Source organism: Miscanthus floridulus, chromosome 5 (genome assembly GCF_019320115.1).
Source record: "Miscanthus floridulus cultivar M001 chromosome 5, ASM1932011v1, whole genome shotgun sequence".
Lineage (NCBI taxonomy): Eukaryota > Viridiplantae > Streptophyta > Magnoliopsida > Poales > Poaceae > Miscanthus > Miscanthus floridulus.
Genome location: NC_089584.1, coordinates 51,863,473 through 51,884,163, shown reverse-complemented (window position 1 = coordinate 51,884,163; position 20,691 = coordinate 51,863,473). Strand labels below are relative to the sequence as shown.

At 43.2% G+C, this 20,691-nt stretch overlaps 1 non-coding gene across 1 annotated transcript; it reads left to right on the top strand.

Annotated features, from left to right (window-relative positions):
- Positions 1-20,300: 20,300 nt before the first annotated feature.
- Positions 20,301-20,409, top strand: LOC136455657 (small nucleolar RNA R71). Its single transcript, XR_010759141.1, has one exon. It is a non-coding gene; the product is annotated as a small nucleolar RNA R71 (small nucleolar RNA).
- Positions 20,410-20,691: the final 282 nt, after the last annotated feature.

Genomic DNA, 20,691 nt, shown 5'->3' with positions numbered 1-20,691 from the left:
TCAAGGGCACTGAGCACAAGGTGCTTAAGCCGTGCAAGGCACTCTACGGGCTACGACAGCCCCTCGGGTGTGGAACGCCAAGCTCGACACCACCTTGGGCAAGCTTGGGTTCACTCACTTTGCAACAGAGCATGTGCTCTACACGCGGCGATGGGGGAAGGAGGAGGTCATCGTCGGCGTGTATGTGGATGACTTAATCGTCACCGGAGCGCGAGCAGAGGACATCGACGGTTTCAAGCGCGAGATGGTGGCTTGTTTCAAGATGAGCGATCTCGGCACGCTCTCCTACTACCTCGGCATCAAGGTGAGGTAGGGGAAGCAGAGCATCTCCCTAGGTCAGCACGCCTACGTGGAGAAGCTACTGGAGCGTGGCGGCATGGCAGAGTGCAAGCCGTGCGTGACTCCAATGGAGGAGCGTCTGAAGCTGAGCAAGCACAACACTACTGCAAAGGTGGACGCGATGCGCTACCAGAGCATCGTCGGCAGGCTATGCTACCTCACTCATACTCGACCAGACATTGCATTCGCAGTTGGGTAAGTCAGCCATTTCATGGAGGACCCACGCGAAGATCACTGATCGGTAGTGAAAAGGTTGATGCGCTATGTCATGGGGACGCTCGATCAAGCGATCATCTTCCCCAAGAGTGGCGGCAAGGGTGGGTTGCAGCTCACGGTCTTCAGTGAGGCACCACCCAATGCAAAGGAAGGTGAGCCAGAGCTCACTGTCTTCAGCGATGCAGACATGGTGGACGACATTGATGGGCGATGGAGCACCTCCAGCGTGCTTGTCTTCTTTGGAGCGGCCCCCATTGCTTGGCAGTCGCTGAAGCAAAAGATCATGGCGCTGTCGACATGTGAGGCAGAGTACGTCGTAGCGGCCATGGCAGCGTGCTAGGCTGTCTGGCTGCACCAGCTTCTGGGCGAGCTGACCGGCGAGGAATCTCACCTGCCAGCTCTGATGGTGGACAACTAGCCCGTCATCGCCCTCGCCAAGAATCCTGTCCTCCACGACCGGAGCAAGCACATTGATATCAAGTTCCACTTCCTCCGGGACTGCATCGATGGAGGGTAGATCATCATCGAGTTCGTTGAGACTGGCAGACAACTCGCTGACATCCTCACCAAGTCACTCGGGCGCCTACGGTTCATGGAGCTGAGGAAGATGATTGGCATGGATGAGGTCAAGGCATCAGGTTAGCAGCAGGATTAGGGGAAGAATTGTAAGACATAATCTGCTGCTCCCGTTTCTTCATTGTTGGAGAATGGTCGGCTCGACCGACCACTCCCTATTGGAAGTTAGAGACTGATCGGCTCTGCCAACCAACTCCTGTAGCTGTAGCAGTAAGGCAGTAGGCCATAGTAGTAGTGGCTTACTTCAGCCATGTAGAGTGGAGATGGCTGAGCTAAGCTCTGTACCTTAGGAGTAGTTAGTTGGTGTACTCTTGTACTCCGGTAGTAGGTAGTTGGTGTACTCACCAACAACTGTGTACCTAGTAGAGGTACAGCTAGAGTTGTATATATTCTATCCAAAGGCAATACAACAAAACAGTTCAGTTTGTCATATTCAGAAGCAGAGCTTTCGGCCAGCGCTAGGCTTGTGCTGTGTGTGTGAGTTGTTCTCAATATCTTCTTCTACCTCTAGCCATAGTGAGTGAATGTGCTGGTAAGCTTACTGCTTACCTGTGCAGGGCAGCCGAGGGACCAACAATGGGGTCGTAACAAGACTGAATGCTAGGTCTAGTCGTAACAAGGCTGAATGCTAGGTCTGATTAGTCGTAACAAGGCTGAATACTAGGTCTGATTTCTGCTGAATATATCAAGCAGTGTTGTGATGCTTTATTTAAACTGGTCTAGACAATCTGTTTTAATTTCCAGACTTATAAGATGGTCAAGACAATCAGTTTTAGTGCTGCTGAATATTCAAAAGTTTTGTGATGCTTAAGTTTCTTGTATATTTATGTTGTATAAAATGATGCAACCTATTTAGCAACAAGTTTGCGAGATTGAATGGTTTTAAGGGTATCTCCTCATAACATCAATAGTGGTTTATGTTCATTTAATCATTATTAATGGATGACACTTGCCGTGGTTCCTATACACTATCTAGCAATAAGTGTGTGGGATTTTGCATATAGAACAAGAATTGCATATAGAGCTTGACCGCAGATAGTTGAGAGCAAAGAACCAGCTGCATAGTTTCAGAGTTTCATGGTACTTTAGCAACATGAGTAGTAGCTCCCTGGTGTAAAAGAATTGCCAGCTCATCGTCTGCATTTTCACCTTTTCATTTTAATATATTTGTTGGCATGTTCAATCTGATCACTAACTTATTGTATTTTGCGTGGTCAGATTCATTTTGTTCTCCGGAATAGTAGATTTTGGTACCACGCAATCAGTTAGCTAGCTTTTCCTTTCATTGGGCTGTGGAGATATGAAATAGTGAAGCTCTAGCTACATGCAGATTAATTCATTTCATTCTCTTTTGGTTGATTAAACAATGTTTATTTTTAATGTTACCTATTAATTTTGGTTCACATTAATTTCAAATTATAAAGTCTGATAGCTCAACAATTTTAAGATTTCATAACCAACTTATTACTCCATTCATTGAATTGTCTAGATCAATTGAGAGTAGCTCGGTGTTGCAGATTTTTATTGATCCTTGGTCTGACCAAAAAATTATTTTGTTTTATAATGTTTCAAAAAAACATCATGTCTGCATACTGGCTTATGGTTCAGTAAATAATGCTTCCATATTGTTTGAACTTGAAATGGCCATGCGTTTAGAGATTCAAAGAGGTTAACAAATTGACATAAGCTCACTAAATTGATTGATTCGTATTTTCTTTGGATCTAATCTATACATTCAGTGATGGTCTAGCACTTCTTTTTTATTCTTCATTTAATTTTTGTTTTGTTAACACTGACTGCTACCTCCTGTTAAGTTGTTGCTCCAAAGTAACGAATGTTTCCCAACATTAGGAGTCCTTCCATCTGTTGCAAATAAAGGTAACTAATTATGAGTTTATTTACTTGTGTATGTTTTAATATACCTGTTACTGTATTTAGCACCAAGCTATAATAATTATTTTTCAGTTGGCCAGAAATGTGTAGAGGATTTCCATGGATCCATCGATGGGAACATTATAATTGCAAACAGTGGACAACTAAAAAGACATTCAAGTTTGATAGAATGTTCATGCCAGGGGATGATCAAGGTATATTAGTGATAACTTTGGTGTTTGAATGAGATGTACTCCTTTTTATTTAGAATTATAATGTTGTCACCATGTTACACATTTAGTTGTTTGGCTAAACAGTAAAATTGTTAGACATTATTATGTTCCACTAAACAACTTCCCTTGCATGATTCTATTGGTCCACTAAACAACTTCCCTTGCATGATTCCTATTGTTTAATCAGCAACTCGAATTAATGAGCAGATGTTGTGTACGCCGACACGTCTCCACTAGTCACTTCTATCTTAGATGGCTATAACGTATGCATCTTTGCCTATGGACAAACAGGAACCATGGAAGGGACCTAGAGTAATAGGATTGCAAAGGAGAGGAAAGAGAAATGAAGTATCGCGTATGACTTATCTGTTGCAATCTTGATCAGTTGTTCCAGAGTTCTATAGTTAACACCCCTATAACTCTCGGTTCTATGGTAAAAGTCATTTCTGTCTATCCATAGGCAAAGATGCATATGTTGTAGCCATTTAAGACAGAAGTGACTAGTGGAGACATGTCAGTGTACACAATATCTGCTTATTAGTTTGAGTTGCACATTAAACAATAGAATTCATGCAAGAGAAGTTGTTTAGCGGAACAAAATAATGTCTAGTAATTTTGCTGTTTAGCCAAACAACTAAATATGTAACATGGTGACAAGATTACAACTCTAAAGAAAAAGGAGTATAGCCTCATTAAAACACCAAAGTTATCACTAATATACCTTGATCATCCCCTGGTGTGAACACTCTATCAAACTTGAATGTCTTCTTAGTTGTTCCAATGTTTGCAATTACAATGATATCCCATCAGTGGATCCATGGAAATCCTCTACACATTTCTAGCCTGATGACACCCCTCCTTTGCTTAAGGACCGGCATCGATAGAACACCATAATATTTCCTAAAATAGTTGCCAAAGACAAAATACATTCCTAGATACATTTTGAATGAATAAATGAGTAAGTGCAAACAACTGAATGAATAAATACCCTCTTGTCTCCTGAAGAATGTGTGAAGTTGTTTCCGCTTGACCATCTCTTCGTTCTACATTGTAATCTTCACACTGGGCAACTGCAATAATTAAATGAAACATTGGTTATTTATTAACAAGCAACTGCAATAAAGGTGTCCATACGTTTTTACTTATTGAAAGCTACAAGGCTGCAAATGATACTCGAGAAGTCCAAAGTCCAGATATTACCAAGACTCTTGAATTCTGTAGCCTTTTTGAGAAGCTGTGTTAAGTCTGTCGACCTCCACATTGGCAAAACAAAGATCATTGGACTTCATAGTGCATTGGCTGGTGAGCACCTCAATCTGCTTCTCACACCTTGAGATCAATTTGCTTTCCCTAGTCTACTGCTTGAAAGGATTAAGATAGCAAAGAGGGGGGAGGCGGGGGGGGGGGGGGGGGGGGTGAATTGGGCTAATTCTAAATTTCTTGCAATAATTAAGCCCTACACTGAGCCTATTTCACCCCTTGTGCCTAAAAGTTCTACCGCATAAAAGTTTTGCACCCTAGGTTCCAATAATACTCTAGCATGGCAATTCTAAAAATATAAAGACATGAATTGAATTGCACAAATGTAAATGCTCAAAGTAAAGAGAGGGAAAGGAACGCGGCGATGTTTTTTCGAGATACCGGAGAGTCTCCACTCCCCACTAGTCCTCATTGGAGCACCCATGCAAGGGTGTAGCTCCCTTTGATCCGCGCAAGGATCAAGTGCTCTCTACGAGCTGATACTTTGACACTTCATCACGGTGAATCGCCTATAACCGCTCACAAGATGACTTGGGTCATCCACAAGCTCTGCCAGATGATCACCAAGCTTCCAATCACCACCGAGCCATCTAGGTGATGGCAATCACCAAAAGTAATAAGCAAGAACTCTCACTTGACCCAACCAAGCCTAATGAGAAGAGTGGATGCACACTTGCTACTCTCTATGCACTAATGAGGTCCTTAATCTTGGATTAGCAAATCTCAACAACCCCACTAGGCTCTTGCTCTCCCTTGCATACTAAATGGTTTCCTCAGCTGAACAAATGGGCAAGAGAACCTCAATGCACGAGATAGAGGGGTATAAATAGCCCCATGCCAAGGAACTACCCGTTACCCTCCAACTCAGCAAAGTTGGGGTCACCGGACAGCAAGGTGGCGCATCGCCACCCCCTGTTCGATGCCACACCAATGGCTAGTTTTTGAACTAGCCGTTACTGGTGTGGCACCGCTACCCCCTGGGCGGTGCCCTATCCGGTGCCCCTCCAGGAAAAACACCGAAGAAAACAAGTCGCTGGATAAATATGATGGTGGCACCATCACCCCTGTGGCAATGCCCTGTCCGGTGGTCGACTGAGAACAAACCGAGAAAGGTCAGTCTATGGATAAATAGGGTGGTGGCACCACTGCACCTAGGGTGGTGCACACCGCCCTGTCTGATGCCACCAACAGCGCATCCCTCCGATTCAAACGCCGTTTTGAATCGTTTTCCAACTTCCGATGATCTTGGGCTTCATCTGAGCTACCTAGTGCTAGATTATACAAATGGGCACCACATTCTTCTCACTAGACACATCTAGGTCAATCTACCCATCCATGCCCCCCTTAATAGTATGACCAAAGTAAAAAACAAAGTCCTATAACTAATCTAAGTGTCTCTCAAAGCCAAACAGCACTTAGAGCTAGTCCATCCTTAACCTTATCGTCCACCCTTTGAAAAACGAAACAATTTTCATCGATGGGGCATGAAAACCATACTTGCCCAATAAATCACATTACAGTGACCTAACTTTAATTGCCTTTGTAAAACACACATTAGTCACAGTAATCTTGTGTAGTCATTAATCACTGAAACCCAACTAGGGGCCTAGAAGCTTTCAATCTTCCCCTTTTTGGTGATTAATGACAACATAACCTCGAGTATGTGTAAAAGACAAATTTGAGGTTTTTAACCGCTTGGTTTGTATGAACTTCTGGCAATAAGAGCAAAGGGGTTAGAACAAGTTCACACATACCAAGTCCACAACACGTACTCAAAGTATATGAAATAAGCACGAGTACAAGAAAAGAAAGCTTATTTAACATTGGAGTATTGCAGAAGCATAATAAATGAGCAACAAAGAGACATGATATATAAATATAACAAGAAGTCCACATGTCTCAAAAGGTACCACATATGCATGCACACATATAATACAATGCATAGCGGAAATGTAAACATGCATGCAACAAAATATGGGAGTAGCACACAACAATATCAAAACCCTCTCACAAGCTCTCCCCCTATCTCACATACTCACTCCCTCTCTCCCTTTGGCGTCAAACACCAAAACCTAAGGGTCCTGAGGTGGGGTAGGATCAGTAGTGCCAGGTGCTGAAGTATGTGGAGAGATCTTGAACTGAGTGTACTCAACGTCAGAGCTGTCAGAGCTCTGAGCTATCTCTCCCTCTGGCCCTAAGGTGGGGTAGGATCAGTAGTACCAGGTGCCAAAGTACATGTAGAGATCTTGACTTGAGTGTAGTCAATGTTTGAGCTATCAGAGCTCTGAGCTATCTCTCCCTCTGGCTGACCTGCATACTCTGTAGCTAGGACTGTCTGAATTGGAGCTGCTACTGTGGTCGGTGCAACTGACACTATCATTGGAACTATGGCTAGAGCCTCTATGGTAACAAGTGGAGGAGGCTAACTCACTAGTACTGCCTGCTGTGGTGGGTCAGATGAGGCAACTAAGGAAGGAAGAGTGTCGCCAGTGCTTGTCTGAGGTGGAGCTATAGGTAGCACAAGAGCTAGAGTGGACATCACTGCCTATGAGGACTCTCCTATGACCTGGTTGTGTGTGGCGAAGACTGTCTAAGAAGTCTGAGCTGCTATAGTCGCCATGATCACCGATGGTGTCTCAGTAGCTTTAAGCAGGAGAGACTAAGACATGCCAGTAATCCTCAGATCCACACCCTAAGCTACTGGAGAGGAGAAGTCAAGGGTCGTGGGGTGGATCGAAGACACCTGGGGGAAGCTCTGGCCTTGAAGTACGCTGTACTGTATAGCTGGCGCCAGTGAAACCTGTTGAACCGGTGCAGGAGCTACTATCTAGACTAGAGGCAGTGGAGGTTAGATGCATGTCTGCTGCAGAATATGCTCGAAGTAGTAGAAGTGTCGTGCCTCACTAGCAATCATACGCTCCTAGAAGGAATCCTACCGAGCTTGTATGTTCTCAAACAAAGTGAGCATCTGCTGACCAAGCTTGGCCTACTTAGTATGGGCCTCTGCCTCATGGCATGTCTACTCGGCTACTATCCTCTATATCTCAGTGGCTTATCTCTATTGCTCAGTGATCATTTGCTAAAGTAAAGCTACCATGGTAAGGTCTGTCGCTAGAGGAACAGCAGGTGAAGCAGAGTGGGAACCACTAGCCTCGCGATCATGGGGTCTAGGAGGCGGGGGTGCTCGTGTTAGCTCTAGTGGCTCGTCCTTGTCCTCGTCATCGTCATCATCATAATCTCCACCAAATTGCTACTCAGTGTCTCTGACTCCCTTGTCCTTAGGATTCTCTATCTCTAGCTGGTCCTCTGGCTTAGGCACTCTATGTCTAGCATCCTCTCCAAGTGCTGGTGGCCTATATACCCCAAAGCATCTAGCGCCTGTGTCTCAAGTATTAACATACTGAGGATATTTGATCAACCTCTAGAAGATGTGAGATAGGTAGTGAGCATAGGGAAGCTAACAGCGCTGCCTGCAACCATCCAACATCGCATCCTGAATCTCTTTTTTTCTCAAATATGTAGGAGAGCTGAGTATCATTGCATTAAGAGAGGAAAAAATGGAACCATACAAGAAGCCTCCCCCACTTCGGCTTGAGCTATGGGGGTGCTCAGTTACAACAAGGCCTAGATCACTAAAACACAAACACTGGGTAGGACCTAACCCACAACACATGAACTATTGACAATAGCTAGGTTATCGCCACCTCTTGACCTAAAGGACCAAGCTTTCATGCCCCTATGAGACACCAAAGATGGTGCTCATCATCAAAGGAGCATAAAGTCAACATTGTCGAACTCTATGTGAGAGACAAGAGCACCAAGTAGCCACTGCTGGAGGTGAGTGAGAGCCTCTCTAAAACCAACTCGAGGAAGTAGAGTCCTCCTCATTGCTCCCTCAAGGACCTGAGTGAGTCATGTCATGTCATGTAGACTCCATCGGGACCGCTCGTCAAATGGTGAACGAAAGAGAGGTGCCACGTGAGAAGCCAGAGGCGGCGTCCCACCATGAGGGCATCTAGGAGGGTCAGCTATAGCATAGCACAAACTGTGCAATCTCACTGGCGTCTCTAGAAATCCGTACAACTGTCTGATCTCACTAGCGAAGATCCCATGTCTCCCTCAAACCTAAACTAAATGAACTCATAGTTTGGATCAATCCACACTATAGCATAGAAAACTCTGACCCACTGATCCACATATAGTCCTAATCTGCACATCAGCTGTTCTAGACCTGGCAAGTAAGTGATGCACTCTAAAATATCCTGAGTGCCTGCTACCCTCCTTAGATAAGTCAAGTCTAAAACTCTATGACTCCTCAAAGGAACTCTCTCAACTATCTGAAATCTGTAGAATGACTCCTGAATCAACATGCTAAAAGGCTCTGAAGCTAATGGGTCTCTCCTATGGTAACCACTCCTCAACTGGCATGTTCTTGAAGCAGCGAATGCGACTGACTGGTGCTATCCAAAGCTCGATCAGGTGGTTGTCGTCCTGAACCTGCTCAATACCCTATTCATCTCGCTCTCTCAAGCGTTGACTGGTGGCATTGGAGGCAAGTCCTCCTCAGGGTCCTTGGGTTGCTCCTATTGATGCCGACTTGGCGTTGTGTGCATAGTGGTGCATGCATGAGATGATTGGCAAAGCTGAGGCATCTCTGTCTATTGAGTCTTTGTAGCTGTGGAGCCAATGCGCAGAGAACTACTCCTACCACCTCTCACACCTTTGTCATAAGCTGCTACTACTGCTAGAGCTTGCTCGACCTCTTGATGTTGACTCTTCCGCTTCTTGGTCTACTCAATCACTTTTGCCTTGCCCTTGTCTCTTGGTGGATGACAAGGGTCCTGACCGTCACCACCCCCTCTAGCTGGAGGAACTGGACTAGTGCGCTTGGAGCGTTCCATAGCTGCAACTAAGAGAAACTCCCCCTGACTCTCTGCAAGATCAATTGACACAAGACACAACTGCTAGAAAACTACTACCAAATCAAACTGTCAATCACAAGACAAACTACAGCTGCCACTGAAACTCCCCCTGACTCAAGTCACAGTGTCCATCTGACACTCAAGAGGCTTGGAATCTATTCCATACTCATAGGCTTGGCCCCGAGTTCAACTGCCACTACCCACTGACCAAGTGCATCAATCTCTAACACATTGCAGTGAATAGAGTAGATAGGAATATGTATAACCATTTATATCCTAGAGATAAGTGTGCCCTATCAGAAGCAAAGCAATTGAGGTAAGAAATTGAAACGAAGGGCTTTGCTACCTGACAAACTATGATCCTATGACCAATCAACAAAGGAAATAAGTTACTAGGGCCTCACATGTCACTACAGCGATAAATGACATAAGAGAGTAAGCCAGAATTCAAGGATTTATCTTTGGGGGAATTCACCGAGCACCTACAGGGTAGTGAAGATGCTCACCCTGGGGAATGCTGCTGCTAGCCATGAAGAGCGCTGATCGGCGAATAGAGGGCATAGGAGCACAACAACAAGGGTGCCAGGGGAGATGAAGCGAGCTCAAGTGAGCTGTATAGCAGCAACGGTGGCGAGCTCAGTCTCCACGAGGAGCGAGTGATCAGGGCCCCAATAGCGTGGTGCATGTGAATGAAGGATGATGCTGGATGGGCTCCACGCAAGCTGCTGATGTCATGGTGGCGTGATGTGGCATGGTAGCCAGAGGTGCACGGGCTCACGACAGCGCTAGGGTTCCATGGTGGCGAGAAGGGCGTGCGCATGCAGGAGACAAGAGCGTGGCCATGACTGTGGAAAAAGAAGGCATGGGCAAGGGCAAGCTCAGGCAGCTAGTGGTGAGGCGCAAGGAGGAGCACGACGGCTAGGGTTTGGGAGCAAAGCGCCAACATATGAAGGCAGCCATGGTGGCTGATTTGAGTATGGGAGCGGGCGTGGAAGGAAAAGGAGAAAGGAGGGGGGCAACTGACGCGCTAGACCCACGTGACGGAGTAAAGTATTATGCCTTCAAAATGGTCACCGGACAGCTACTATGAACACAGCGGTGACAACGACGGTGCATCGCTTGGGACTATTTGGTGAACACCGTCAGCGACGGTGACCATGGTTGATTTTCACTATTAGCGCTGGCACCACCCCATGAACAGTACCTATCTGATGGCCTGTTTGGTGCCTCCCTGAGTTCCAAATAGAAGTTTGACTTCACTGGACCAGCACCCAATCGAGTCCCAACCACAAAGAGGAGCAACTAAACACTAGTTGGGACTGGTATGAGTCATCCTCACTCAAACACTCATTTCTAAAATAATTTTACCATAGGCTTAATTAATTTTTAAGAAAATAGACAATAAAAGAAGTGAGGAGACATCATGTGGCCACCACATAGGGGTCATAACCATTAGGAGCGTCAAATGCTCCCCTTATCGGTGGATGAACATAGCGGATGCTCAAACTTAACCGAAAAGAAATGACAAAAGCAACACACATGAATATGCAATGCAATACTTGAATTTAAATCTAGTTGCTTGTCAAGTTTGCTCCAAGGTTAAGCTTTTTCACACGCTTTACAGCGGTTATCTTAACCATGTTAGACAAGCCCTAAGTGCATTACTAAAAATTAAACATGTTTTATATTACAATGCAATGCAAGGGACACCACAAGCTCATCTTTTAGTCAAGTTACTTAAGTCAAGCACATTGAGCTCATTCCTCAATTGACAAAAGGTAGCCTCATCTAATAGTTTTGTGAAGATATCCACCAATTGATCCTCGGTCCTTACACCTTCTAGTGATATATCATTCTTAGCAACATGATCTCTAAGAAAGTGATGACAGATATCTATGTGCTTGGTGCAAGAGTGTTGAACTAGGTTGTTAGCAAGTTTTACCGTGCTCTCATTATCACACAAAAGAGGTACCTTTTCTAGAAATACACCATAGTCTAGAAGAGTTTTCTTCATGTAAAGGATTTGTGCACAACAAGTGCCCGCGGCAATATACTCCGCCTCGGCAGTGCACAAGGCCACACTATTTTGCTTATTAGAGGTCCAAGACACTAGTGATCTACCAAGCAAGTGGCACCCTCCAGATGTGTTTTTTCTATCAATTTTGCAACCAACATAATCTGAATTGGAATAGCCAACTAGTTGGAATCTAGCTCCTTTGGAATACCAAAGGCCAATGCTTGGTGTGTGCTTAAGGTATCTAAGGATTCTCTTAATGTTAACTAAGTGAGCTTCCTTAGGACTAGCTTGAAATCTAGCACACATACACACACTAAACATGATGTCAGGCCTAGATGCGGTCAAGTATAGCAAGCTACTAATCATAGAACGGTAGAGAGTTTGATCAACTGATTTACCTCTCTCATCTAGGTCGAGATGTCCATTAGATGGCATTGGTGTCTTGATTGGCTTACATTCATCCATTTTGAACCTCTTGAGAAGATCCTTGGTATACTTTTCTTGAGAGATGAAAATCCCTTCTCTCATTTGCTTAACTTGAAAACCAAGAAAGAATGTAAGCTCTCCAATCATAGGCATCTCGAACTCCTTCGACATTAATTCACCAAATTCTTTGCAATAGTCTTCATTTGATGCTTGACAAATGAAGATCTCTCCATCAAGCTTCTTGGTGAATAGCGTGGTGTTGACCATTTAATTGTGAAGCCTTTCTCAATGAGGAAGTCTCGAAGATGCTCATACCAAGCTCTTGGGTCTTGCTTAAGCCCATATAGCACCTTGGACAATGTATAAACATGATTAGGATATCTAGGGTCTTCAAACCCAGGAGGTTAATCAACATATACTAATTCATTTATGAAGCCATTTAAAAAGCACTTTTAACATCCATTTGATATAATTTCATTTCATGATGCGATGCATATGCAAGGAGGATACGAATGGCTTCAAGTCTTGCAACTGGTGCAAAGGTCTCTCCAAAATCCAAGCCTTTAACTTGAGAAAACCCCTTTGCAACTAGTCTTGCCTTGTTCCTTACAACAATGTCTTGATCATCTTGCTTGTTGCGAAACACCCATTTTGTTCCAATAACTCTTGCATCGTGTGGTCGCTCTTCAAGTGTCCAAACTTCATTGTGGGTGAAGTTGTTTAATTCTTTATGCATGGCATTTATCCAATCCGGATCTTGAAGAGCTTCTTCTATATTCTTAGGCCCAATGCAAGAAACAAACGAGTGATGTTTAACAAATGAAGCAAGTTTTTGAGAGCGAGTCATTGCACCCTTTGAAGGACTCCCTATGATGAGATCTTGTGGATATGCTTGAAGTAGAGGCGAATTTCTTCTATCAACCACTTGGGGAGGAGGTTGTGGAGCATTAACTTCTTGAGCTTGTGCCACCATTTGATCATGGGAGACATGAGTATCTTCATTTTCTACTCTTCCATCTTTGTCATCATCTTGTGGCATACTTGATGAAGAAGGTCGATCAGTCACTTGTACTTCATCTTTATCATCTTTAGGCTTGATGTCTCCAACCGTAATGTTCTTCATGGACTCCCTCAAAGGTTCATCACCTACATCATCAAGATTCTCATGTGCTCCTTGGGAGCCATTAGATTCATCAAATTCCACATCATATGTTTCTTCAATCAAACCGGTGGCATGATTAAATACTCGATATGCTTTGGACTTTGATGAGTAACCAATAAGAAAACCAATATCACAATGTCTTTAGAACTTCCCTAGGTGTTGCCGCTTCTTGTAGATGTAGTATTTGTAACCAAACATGTGAAAAAATGAGACATTTGGCTTCTTCCCATTGAGCAACTCATAAGGGGTCTTGCCAAGAAACTTGTGAAGAAATAGACAGTTGGATGCATAGCATGCGGTGTTGATAGCTTCCGCCCATAGATCTTGAGGTGTGTTGTACTCATCAAGCATTGTTCTTGCAAGGGTGATTAGTGTCCGGTTCTTTCTCTCTACTACACCATTTTGTTGAGGAGTGTAGGTTGCGGAGACCTCATGCTTGATCCCAACTTCATCACAATATGCTTCAATGTTTGTGTTGTCAAATTTTTTCCCATTCTCACTTCTTATCTTCTTGAGCTTCACTTCAAATTTATTTTGTGCTCTCTTGGCAACTTATTAAAACATGTGGCCACTTTGGTCTTATCATGAAGGAAGAACACCCAAGTGTATCTTGAATAATCATCAACTATCACATTTAAGCTTTAGTTGGATGAGTGTTTGCAACTTGCTTGCTGGCTTAACATGCACTACAAAGTTTGTCCTTCTCAAACTTGACATCTTTCAAACCTCTCACCAACTCCTTCTTCAATAGCTTCTTGAGAGTACTCATCTCAACATGTGCAAGCTTCCTATGCTAAAGCCACCCAAGTGATGTTTTGGTGAATAAGCATGTCTTCAAGTTAGCATCTTCAAAGGTAAAATCAACTAGATATAGATTGTTGTATCTAAAGCCTTTGAATATGACTTGCTCATCATCCTTTCTTTAATACAACCACTTCCTTCTTGGTGAATAAGCATTGAAAGCCGAGATCACACAATTGTCTAATAGATAGCAAGTTGAAGCTCAATGAAGTAACATATAGCACATTTGAAATTGAGTGGTCATTTGATATTGCAACTTTGCCCAACCCTTGTACTTTGCCCTTTGAATTGTCACCAAATGTAATCCTTTCTTGACCATCCACTCCTTCATCTAGTGAGGTGAGCATATGAGGATCACCGGTCATTTGTTGAGTGCAACCACTATCAATAACCCAATGACTTCCGCCAGTCCTGAAGTTCACCTACACACACAAGAGATCAAGCTTGTTGTTTAGGGACCCAAACTTCATGAGGGCCCTTGACTTTCTCAACTAGTGACTTAGCAACCCAAATTTGCTTAGGCCTATTCTTGTTTGGTGGATCTAAGAACATAACTTTCATCTTTCGACTAGAATCATTTCTAAACATGTAGTGAGCATTGAAAGCAAAGGGTCTAGCATGCTTGGTCAAGGGTTGTGGTGGTGGAGCTTCACATTCATGAGCAAAGTGACCTTTTTGTCCACACTTAAAGCATCTCTTTAGCCTAGGCTTTGACTTGTGTTGTTGATGTTGAGCTTGAGCTTTCTTCTCTTGATTTGCTAAGAATCCAATACCACTTCTATCCATCTTCATCATGGTATTCATTAGTAGCTCACTTTGAAGGTATTGGCCTCTTGTGAACTTATTCAAACTAGTCTTGAGATGTTCCTTCTCCAACTTGAGTTTCTTATTCTCTTCTCTAAGGTCATCATGAGTTGACAACTTCTCAAGATCCTTCTCCAACTTGAGCCTCTTATTCTCCTCTAAGCATCTCATTCTCAAGAGCCATGTCATGGTTATTGTCAAGGTTCTCTATAACAATTGTGTTGGTGGTTGATAGCTTTTCAAGATCCTTCTTGAGCTTTTCATTCTTATTCTTGAGCTTGACATAATCATCATAGTTGTCGGACTCAACCACTTTCTTGTCTTTGCCACTAGAACCTTGCTCAATGCTCTCAACAATCAAGTCATCACATGATGTGGCTATATCAATCTTAACAACATTGTTAGTAGCATCATGCGGCTCATTTGATAACAACTCATAAGGAAGAACAAGATTGTCATGGTTAATCTTGAGATTGGTGCTCTTCTTTTAGCAAGTTATAACTAGCGGTGAGCTCATTGTGTATCTCCTCAAGTTTATCATGTTTTTCTCTAAGCTGATTTTTAGAGGTTTTGAGCTCCTTGAGTTTAGATGACATAATTTTATTTTCTTCTCTAAGCTCATCACTAGCTTTTTGGGCTATGTCATACTTTACTAAGAGTGAATCATTCTCAAGCTCTAGCTTCTCATTTTTAGCTCTTGTCTTTCTAATGATTTTAGTGTATTGGTTTAGCAATTTGACAAGATCACCATAAGAAGGTGTCGGGGTTATAACCCGAGGGTATCTCAGTGCACTGATTAGACGGCAGGCCACGCGGCCCATAGCTTGCCAGCCAACAAAGGCCCAAATGACCAAGGTCCAGCTAAGCCAAATGCACCAAGGCTAAGGTCGACCACGACCCCTTCCTCCAGCGTTCGTCGTATGACACTCACAAAACATGCGACCTCTTCCTCATCATGACCCCTAGGAGGGATGGAAGAGGTCGAGCCTAGCCCGACGTGCCTGCTCTAACAAGAACAAGCACACCACACTAACCCTGCAAGGATCGAGGGAATAACACCTTATTCCAGTTGGACACCATACTCGTGCCATGCCACACCGATGAGACGACACTGCACCATGGTGGCAACGGGTGCGATACCCATCGTCCAAATACGAATCAACTGGATGCTTGTATGATCCCACCCACTATGGGATGGGATCCATGACAAGGGATCCGATGAAAAGGGCATCTAGGCCAGCAGAGTGCCCCAACCCCAAAGATCAAGGTCAAAGCCCTTGGCCTCGCAATGAGACCAAGCGATCGATGACCCATGGCAGCTACCTACTTTGGGTACGATGCCCCTAGGGATCAGGAGATGATGATGAAGGCCACATTGGACACCGTGTTGCACAGGATGGCTGACAAACCATTATTGAGGCTATAGTGCCACCTCGGCTGGCATAATAGCACCATGTCACACCCTGCTGCAACATGGCCAGAAGACCAAGATGATAGCCATGATCGGACATGCGCCAGAAGATGGCATAGCTCGCAAGCCAAGTTAGCTAGGATCTCCCTTAGGCTCTCAACCCTTTGGTCAAAAGAACCTCCTCTTTGTACAAACCTTTACCCCGAACTCTATATAAGGACCGCCAGGGCAACACAGTACACATCCTCTACCATTCCATTCATTTATCATTGTAGTAGGGCTCCTAGAGCTTCTCTTCGGGCAGCCCTTTGCCTAGCATAGGTTCTTCCACCTCTTTCACCCCCATTGTAAGAACTTCAGAGCATTCAAACGAGGAACACGCACTCAATCTTCTTTGAGACTGGACGTAGGGCTCTGGCCTAAACCAGTATAAATCCTCATGTCTATTAGATGCTACCATCGTCTTCCTAGAGTAGCACGGCAATCCTATAAGTTTACTAGTCCAGTTTACAAAACACTGACAGTTGGCGCGCCAGGTTGGGGATAGTCGCACACTCTTGATTGTTGAGAAGGAAGAGATGGATCCCTTCACTTACGTCAGACTTGTTCTTGGCACGTCCCTCGGTGGTCGCATCCACTTTAGAAGCCACGAGTTCACCGACATCAACAGGCTAGCTCCCATAGATGGTCTTCTCCCTGGCCAAACCTTGCGCTTCGGGGACTTGGACTTCATGGCTGACTGCATGGGTTGGCTGTGACTGAGCGAAGAGAATGCGGCTTCTCCGCACATCTCAGTGGATATCCTATCAATAATATTTTTGGTGTTTTCTCCTAGTGTAGGAGCAAAACATTTTCGGGTGAATCTAGATGGAATGGCATGTTGTTGCGCCTACCCCTAGTGTAGGAGTAGTGCATATTTAGGTGGTGTGTATGTGATCTTGATTTTAAGAGCATGACAAACCTCTCATAAGGGTCAACAAAGCTTGACTAAATGCAAAACAAACAGCATATATGAGTGGAAGTTTTACTAATCTAAATATCATATATGGCTCTGGTAGGAATTCAAGCTTTGTCATCCAGGAGCTCATCATGTAGGATTTTCATACTTTTCAAAAGATAAATCTCCAGAACTTTAGTATCACTTGGAACAAGATAAACATCAGCTCAGACCTTCTCATATCATATCCGTAAATTATCTAGACTTAGATCAAGCATATGCTCCCCACGAGTTTCAAGTTCAGATTAAATTCTTATATCAAAACAGTCGTATCCAAAACTCAGGAGAATTCAAGGCTGAAAACTAGGTACTTGAAAGGAATTACGACAAAGTAACTATTGATCATTTCCATTGAAAGAGATAATCTTCATAGTCCTTTTATTTATTTAGCTCTTAAAAATCAAACTAGACGCACACTTTTTATTTTGTTTTCAAATTTTAAGATCACACCTTAATATTATATATAACTAGCTAAGATAAATTTTTATTTTGTTTTAGTTTATTATGCATCTTTTTATTCCTTAGAAATAATAGAACAAAAGGGGAAAGAAATACTTAGCTAAATACATGGGGGATGCCTTTCCCCCAAGCTAGATGTTATCGTAGTCTTTCTTAGATTGAGTCTACCAATAGAAGCCTTTCTCATCCGTCCAGAAGTAGGGTTCCTTATGCAGCAAGTGTAGCAGCAGTTCAAAAAAATGTACTTTGGATGGATAGATTTACTCTTTATCATCCTGCAAAATACTCCAACAAGAACACCAAAACTCGTGGCATGGATTAGGATAAGGGGTTAGCGGTCAGCCATTCAGAGATTAGTTGTTCTTGTGGTTTAGAAATATTTCTATTTTGGTAGATTTTTAATAGGATGCCTTTCTAATATCTTTTTGGATTTTCCATTCTATATGCATGCAAGAAATATGTATGTATGGTATTTTTAAATTTTTATGCCACCATAGTGACTATTTCCACGGGTATTTATACCATAGATTTATTCACATGGGGCTTTAGGATTTATGATGCAATGATGTAATGCAGTCATGAAACTTTTTATCTTCCTTTCTAGATGCAATGCTAATGCAAAAAAGTAAATATGCTAAAGTGAAAAGTAATTCATGCAATGCTAGGAAGTAAATATGGATAACTACCGATGTTACCCCACGGCTAGGGTTCAGATTTTTTAGTCCTCCGGACAGGACTCTTTTCCTATCTTGTTCATTCCTTGGGTGCATCAGTCAGTCCTGGGGATGGAGACCCTGATGGTTGCACCTCTTGTGACTCTAGTGACGATGTTACCTTTTCTTTCCATACCTGCTTGGTCTATGGACTTAACTTTGGCAGAGCGGGTTCATCTTTCACATGTTCTTCATCTTCCTCCCATTCATTCTTGGGGAGTTGATTCCTTTGGCGTTGGAATGATCGATGTCTCCTCCTGGAGCGAGACTTCTTCGACTGCTCATAAGTGGTATAACTATTGAAATAACAGCGTACCTTTTCTCTAAGGAATTGGAAGTGGACTTGTCCAAATCTGACGTAGATGATCGTGTTGGTGTGTTGAGGAATGGTCTTCCAAGGATGATGGGCATATTATCTTCTTCTTCAACCATGTCTATAACCATGAAGTCGGCAAGGGCAAACTGATCGTGTATTCTTATCATGACATATTTTGCTATTTCCTCTAAAAATCAGATTGATTGGTCTGCCATCTGTAATTGCATATATGTAGGGAACAAAGGTTCATCACTAAATAAGTATTCATATGTTACCTTGGACATTATATTGACATCCGATCTAATGTTGCAGAAGGTCTTGTGGAAGATTCTTTGTCCAATGGTACACTTGATCGTTGGTATGCCTGGATCATCCTTCTTAGCAAGGAATGGTGATGCAAGGAGGTGGTCGTACTATGATCAGAGTGTGTTGATCATGTTGACTTATTCTTCTTGTGGATGCCTAGCTTTGTTCTTCCTCCTTCTCCTGTTGTTCTTCTTCTTGGTCACTGTTGTCTCTTCGGGCAGGTATGGTGTGTGTGGATGTTCGGGAGATCATAGGATGCAGTTCTTAAAAGAAAACTTCTCCTTTCTATCCTTGATTGTGAAGCAGATCTTGGCACTGTCTACGTAGATGATGGCTTTTATGATGCTTAGGAAAGGTCGGCCCAAAATAATGGGTGGCCTTACATCTACACCTATTTCCAAAACCACAAAGTCTATGGGAATATATGATTGTCCCGCTTGAATAATGGCGTCTTCAAGAACTCCCTTTGGGTAACAGAGTGACTGATCTGCAAGCTGCAAATGCATATTTGTTTACAACAAATTATCTCCATTAATTTGATCATAAATTACCTTAGACATGATGTTGACACTTGCTTCGAAGTCACAGTCAGCTTCTTGGAAAATGTGAGGTCCAATGGCGATGGGGGTGACAGGTCTCCTTGGATCGCTCTTCTTCTCAGGCAAGGTATAATCTATCTGCCTTCTTATCAGTGGTTGTATACAGTAGTATGTTGCATTATGAATATCGACAAGATTTGCAGTCTCTAAATCTTCTGGTTGTCCTAGATTCTTATCTTTGTCGGATGGAGGAACAGTAGCAGCCAGCTAAGCTATTTGTGATTCTATCATTTTATTAAATATATGTTGGTTCTTAATGGCAGAAGCAAAGCTATCCATTCTATTATTTATGTTCTATAGAATTTTATCATTGGTAGCTATCTTTCTAGATAATCCCTCCATAAGTTTGGATTGGCTAGCAATTAATTCTCTCAAGGGTAGTTGATTGAAATTATTAAAATTATTACCATGATAGTTACCTTGGGAATTCGATCTCTGTTGCTGGTTCCATCCTTGATTCTGCTGAGGACGAAAGTAGTTGTTGTTGATAAAGTTCATATCCTCATGGATCTTAGGGCAGTTGCTCCCTGAATGCCCAGTGTTTCCACATACTTCGCATGTCATGCGAGAATCATCAATATGCATGACTTCTTGTTTCTCATTGGCTCAACCTTCAAGCTTCTTCATCAGTAGGTCCATCTTGGCAGACATCATATCTACCTCATTGAGTTGATGCATACCTCCACCTGTCTTGCGGGTCTAAACACATTCTTCAATCCATCCTTGGTTGGAGGCCATCTTCTCCATAAGAGTTGTTGCAGCTGGTATGGTCAGTGACAAAAATGCACCTCCAACAGCAGTAGCATCCATAGTCTCACAGGTACTGTTGGTCAACCCATGGTAGAAAGTCTACATGAGTAGCAAATTCTCTATCCCATGATGAGGATATTCCGTAATGTAATCTTGAAAGCATTCCCATGCCTTAGGGATAGATTCATCATGTTGTTGCTGAAAGCTTGAGATTCTCCCACACAGAGCATTGGTCTTACCTATGGGAAAGAACTTTGCTAGGAAGGCAGTGGAGCAATTATCTCATGTAGTATTTCTATCTTTGTTGGTGTAGAACCATTGCTTTGCCTTCCCCAAGAGTGAGAATGGAAAGAGACAAAGTAATATGGCATCTTGGGTCACTCCTTTGATGGTGAAAGTGCTACAGATCTTCAGAAAGTGTTGGAGATGTGCACTCACATCTTCATGTGCCTTTCTACAAAACTGGCTTGCTTGCACCATGTTGATGAGAGCTCGCTTGAGCTCGAATCCAT